We start from the raw sequence: 5,991 nt of genomic DNA, 5'->3' as shown, positions 1-5,991 counted from the left end.
TGTGCTGAACCTGGCACTGGCATCCCACCTTCTGGATCATAAATCTGTCTGCTGACTGGTCATGGCTGGCCCCTTTGAACTTTGTTTCTTGTGGGTCAGAAGTAGAGATTCCCTCCACAGGGTTTTTCCTGACCCTCTCATCCTTTCTTGTCACAAATTGTCACTCTCTCTTTGTATTGATAAGTAGATGGACCGTAAAAGTGCTCCTCACAAGAGCATTGGATGGGAGCATATCTGTTACTTCTATTTGGCTCTACTTGTCCTTTTAAGATGGGGAGCCTGGTGAGCCCAGGGCCAGGCTCCAAGACACCTGGCTGTCTCCTTTGCTTTACTGTGAAGGTGCCCACCTGAGGTTCCTGTATGGTGCCAAAGGGTGAGCTACCCATCTCCCTTGTTGCCATGGCAGCAACTAACAGAGTCTCCCACTTCGACACCAGGATTTTCTACAGTTAAAACAAAGACAATGGCAAAGCATGTTTTCTTGACCCCTTGCAGGAAATCCTGCCCAAACGCTCACAAGAATGCGGCATTTCCTGGAATGTTGGTCGCTGGGCTCTGGCTCTCAAGGGTGGGCTTGAGGCAACCTGGAAACATGCTCACCATCTCACCATTCAGGAAAGTCTGAAAGTCACTGCTGCTGTTCCCTCTACCCCCCAGCTAGTATGGAACGGGCCCCTGGGGTATAAAAACAATAGAGCGCTCATGCCTCAAACTAAAAAGAAGGGAGGGATCCACATCTGCCCCTGTCTTTGCCTGTTTTTCCTGCTCAGTTTTCAGCTTTCCACAGTTTCCACCTGCTAAGAACAAGAGGGAAGCACTGGCTCAAAACAGAAAAGTGACACTCATCTCATGCCATTAGAACCTCAAGACTGTGAACTACTATTGGTCAATGTCTTTATTTTAAAAGACATAGACTCTAAATTAAAAAAAAAAAAAATCAACCTGCAATCACCTTCGCTGGAAGTCCTGAGGATGGTGACACACAGCTGTTCCACTCAGCTCTGGTGGCCCTCTCGGGGAGTGACATGTCACAGCGGCAATGGTGTCTTGGAGCAAAAATAATGAGAAACATCTGTCTCTCTGCCTCTCTCTTTTCCAGGCAAATGGCACTTAACATGCTTATTTTAGACTTGCAAGCACTCCCGACAAGCAGCAAGCAGCTTCGGTGTTAACTGCATCTTCCTTTCTTCGAATCTGTTGATCACTTTGCCTTCACTTGGATTTGAAAACAAGCTTCACAACAAGACAAACCACCTTCCAACACACGCCATGGCTGACCCTGGGGGATGAGCACAGCGGAAGGGGAGTGTTCAGTGGATGCGGGTCACTCCTTCCCGAGTTTTGAAAAGGAGTAAGGACAACTGAGATTTTAGAAATGCTTGTGTTTGAAATAGCATGGAGGCTTGAAAAGAACCAAGGGAGCACACTGTGAAGGGGACTGTGTGAAGACTGGTTCTCAGGAGTAGACAGGGATCATGGTCCCAAGGCCCAGGACCTAGCCATGTCTTGCTTTTTAAATTTTTTTTCACACAGACACAGCCAGCCCTGGACCACAGGAGCGAGTTGTCTTCCTCAGGACTTCAGATCACATCCCTGAGAGGAAGGAATGGCCTGGGACCTCTCCAGTCAGTTGCCAACCAGGAGCACACGGTTCATGCTTTCCCACCAGGGTTCTGAGAACAACACAAGCATAGCAGGATATCACTTTTCTGTTGACTTTGGCTTACACACAACCAGGACCTATGAGATGGGGAAGAAACTGCAACAATGAAGCAGTTCAAACCTCCCCTAACCACCCAATTTCTCTGATGAGGGAACAGGCTCAGCCAAGCCCTGTGGCATGGCAGCGTTGGTGGCTCCTGGGCACTGGGTTATCAGTTCCGGCCTCTCAGCCATTTACTCCAGAAATCTCTCAGCTCTCTCTAGCTCACTTCTCTACCTCCTCAGACATTTTACATCTACTTCCTTCTCTGAGCACCTCATGACCTCTTGCCAAAGCAGATGGGTGCCGTTATTTGGAAAACAAGGAACGATGTATACCTGTGGATATTTTTCTGCTCACAGACTTGGAGTGTCTGGCAGGGCTAGGAGTGTTCACATTCATGGAGAACATCACCCCACCCCCTTCTCTCCTTTGTAATTAACCATGGAATTATTTCCGAACACTTTCTTTACCTTGAGATGTTAATTTAGGATAGCTGTGGAAACAGATTAAGACAGCCTCAAAGCAAGACTGCAAGCATTGACCTATGTCCGTATTGAATCAGCAAAAGAATATTCCATGCACCGACAGAGGTTTATTCAAGCAACAGCTCATTCAGAAACATTTTCCACACATGTCCCAAGTACCAGCTCTTGGATATGCAAAGTCACCTGAAATGCAATCTAGTTAGGGGAGTGGAAAAGTCTAAGTAACGGTGGCACTGTAGCGTGATGGACATGTAGCAGACACAACATTCTGTACTGTTGATAAAGGTTTTTGCAAAGCTCTGGCTGAACACTATGCAAAACCTAGCAAGTAATAAATAGTCCTTGCCAGCAGGAGCTTTAATTAATAGGAAATATCACACACGCGCGCGTACACACACACACACACACACACACACATACCTTTAATGCAAAGTAGTCTCAGTTACTCTAAATTACTCTGTAATTTACAATGTTACAGGCAGAGGCTCCCTGCCTAAATACACGAAAAGATCTGGAAGTGGTTATTGCTATCTTTTAGAGAATTTTAAAAAGTCTTGGGGTTTAGATGTCCCATAGGTTAAAGACAACAAGAAGCAGTAAGGAGTCCTATGGTGGAGACAGTGAGCCTGGTCCTTTGTGTCTGAACAAAGGGAGATCAGCAGACCTGAACTGTGAAGGAATCAGGGCCATGGAGCCTCACACCAGCCTTCAGAACCGCAAAGACACTCCCGGAAAGAAAATGAAGAGTTTCCGACAGAGAGAGGCTAGAGCAACCCATTGCTTTGCCACATGCAGAAAAGACAGGTGTATTCTTTTGCCTCTGAGACTTGCACCAAGTTGTCCCCGACACCAACTCTTGCTCTGCACCAGCCGCGCCCGCTGAGCGTGGGCGCGCTCCTTCCTGCAGGGAAGCACGCAGGCTCACCAGCCGTCTTCCTCCTTTCGTTTCCTTTGTTGATATCCACGGTGCTCATCTTTCTCAACCTGTTCTTCCCTAAAGCACATTGCCAAGAGCAGAACCACGCCCTCCCCACCCTGCCAAGGAGCTGAACATTTCCTGAAAGGGTGAAGACTGCAGAACCTGCCAGCTGGAAAAATAATCCTTTTGTTGAACTGAGTTAAACGGAGTACCATGCTGTTGCTAAGAAAAAAAAAAAAAAGGCCCAGTTTAGTAGCCTAGTGACTAAAGTCCTTGCCTTGAAAGCACTGACATCCCACATGGGCGTCAGTTCTAATCCCGGTGGCCCTGCCTCCCATCCAGCTCCCTGCTTGTGGCCTGGGAAAGCAGTCAAGGATGGCCCAAAGCTTTGGGATCCTGTGCCTGCATGGGAGACCCTGAAAAAGCTCCTGGCTCCTGGCTTCAGATTGGCTCAGCTCCAGTTGTTGCAGCTGCTTGGGGAGTGAACCAGTGGATGGAAGATCCTTTTCTCTCTGTATATCTGCCTTTCCAATAAAAATAAAATAAATCTTTTTTAAAAATCCTATCTTTCCGGGGTCTTTCTCTGAGGCCTGTCTACCAACAGGATAGCACTGTCTTAAAAGGGGAAATGGGCCTGGCACTGTGGCAAAAGTGAGTTAAACTGCTACTTGAGATGTCAGCATCCCATGGGGCACTGAGTTCAGTCCAGCTACTCTGCTTCTGATCCAGCTTCCTGCGCAGGCCTTCCCTGCTGTGGGAAGGCAGCAGAAGACAGCTCAAGTTCTGGGCTCCTGTTCCCATGTCGGAGAACAGCATGCAGGTCCTGCTTCTTTGCCTCAGCCTGGTCTAGTTTAGGCATTTAGGGGAATGAACTAGTCAAAAACAAAACAAAACAAAACAAAAACTGTCTCTCCCTGTCTGACACGTTGCTTTTCAAATAAGTAAATCTTTTATAATAAGAATTTTGAAATAATCTCTTATGTGTTAGCAGATTGAATACCCTCTCTACCGTTAACTTTGGATCTGTTCTCCCTAATAAATTAGTGAAAATAAAAGCAACAGTTAGATTAAAGAAACATAAATTCCTATTAATCAAGTCCCACTACAGCCAAAATCCTAATAACCATATTCCACATTCTACAGAGCCTAATTTTTAAATTTTAATTGATTTTTAAATGCTTTAGTTTTTAATGTTGGCCCGTAATCAGTTCTCTACATGTGTACTCTTTTCCAAATTGTGTTAAAAAGCTGCTTGACAAGAAGACAAAAATAAAGTTTCACATTTAAACTTAAAAATAATTTTGAAGTTTTTGAAAAAAACCTATTTATTTACTTGAAAAGCAAAGAGAGAGAGAGAGAGAGAGAGATCTTCCATCTACTGACGCACAGGACTGCAGTGAGAGGCCTGGGTCCAGGAGCCAGGAGCTCCATCTCCATGGAAGGACAGGGGTCCCGGTGTGCTTGGACCATCCTCTGACACACTCCCAGGCACGTTGTTAGGGAGCTGGACCAGAAGCAGAACAGCAGACACAAACCAGTCCTCTGATATGGGCTGTGATCATCACAAGCTGCTGTTGAACCCCTCACACTACAGGGCAGGCCCTGACTTTGAAATACTTTAAATAATATAATACCATTGAGGGTGTTAAAGATCTCAGTATAGGAATCATCAAACATCAAAAGACACGCGTCATTGCCACGGTGACATGGTGAACAATAAGTGACTAGAGCATTGCTTGGGGAAATATGTGAACTGCACAAAGCTGTCAACCAGCTCATTAGTTCTTTAGGGGTCTGTGCACTGATCATGAATAAAATCCACCTGAGGAGGCATTCAAACACGACAGGACTGGCGCCCTTCCCTTTCAGAGGTGGAGCCTCACCCTTTCCTCCTTGAGGCTGGGGCTTCTGGTCTAGCTTTGCACAAATATGAGAGAAGGGATGTGCAGTAACCTCCAAGGCTTGGTGAGAAAAGCAAGGCTGCTCCCAGACAGCTTGCTCATTCACTTGCTTTCTCTGATGTATGCTCTTGGCCAGGTATACTCAGCAGCCATGATGTAAGGAAGCTCAAGCCCATGAAGATGCCACAGGTAGGTGATTCTCCCCATGGCTGGGTTGGGTTTAATTAGGTTTAGTAAGATACACAGAAATGACTCTTAGGAAAGAAGACGCTTTAGTACTCATAGGCCCTTGGAAGCAGAAGGTATCCCACAGCACGGGGAGGGCCACACAGGCAGGCCCCCTGATGAGTCAGGACGCAGAGAGAGTGAGAGGAAGTGAGAGCAAGAGCCTGTACTGTGGTTTCCCTGGAAGAACAGGACAGACAAGGTGAGCAGGCTTAGGAATGGCTTGTTTGAGTGGATCTAATGGGCTCTCTTATGGGAGTTGTCTCTTGTTGTCTGGTACCTCATCCTACAGTCATTAGGCCAAGTTGATACTACTCCCTGCTGGGAGAGCCCAATGAAGGGGGTATTTGGGGCAGAGGTTCTGCACTGGTTGGTTTGCCTATAGTAGTCACTTTCCATCTCTAGGATGTAGGGAGCTCCGGGAGGGGCACAATATCCAGTCCCAGCAAGGCCCCAGGTGTCAACACAGGAGAACAAAAAATGTGCTTAATACACCAGCAGTCGGTAGGGATCATCTGCCAAGCCATGAGTGGAGAAACCTTTGAGAGGACTCCAGCCTGTCACTGGTCAGGCTCTTGTGAAAGTCACAGAGATCTTGAGTGAGAATTGTCAACCTGAACCTTTGCCAACTTCCCAAACCCATGATAGCCAAGACCCTAACAAGTGACTGTTGCTGTTTTTTGCCATTAATGTGTAGCCAGGGTGTCTTCTGCTTAAAGAACTGATGCTGCTGTGCACATGACTTTTACATGCTGA

Source organism: Ochotona curzoniae, unplaced genomic scaffold, assembly GCF_017591425.1.
Source record: "Ochotona curzoniae isolate NIBS_2020 unplaced genomic scaffold, NIBS_Ocur_1.0 scaffold_4683, whole genome shotgun sequence".
NCBI classification, from domain to species: domain Eukaryota; kingdom Metazoa; phylum Chordata; class Mammalia; order Lagomorpha; family Ochotonidae; genus Ochotona; species Ochotona curzoniae.
The sequence above is the reverse complement of the archived record's forward strand: the minus strand, read 5'-3'. Positions refer to the sequence as shown.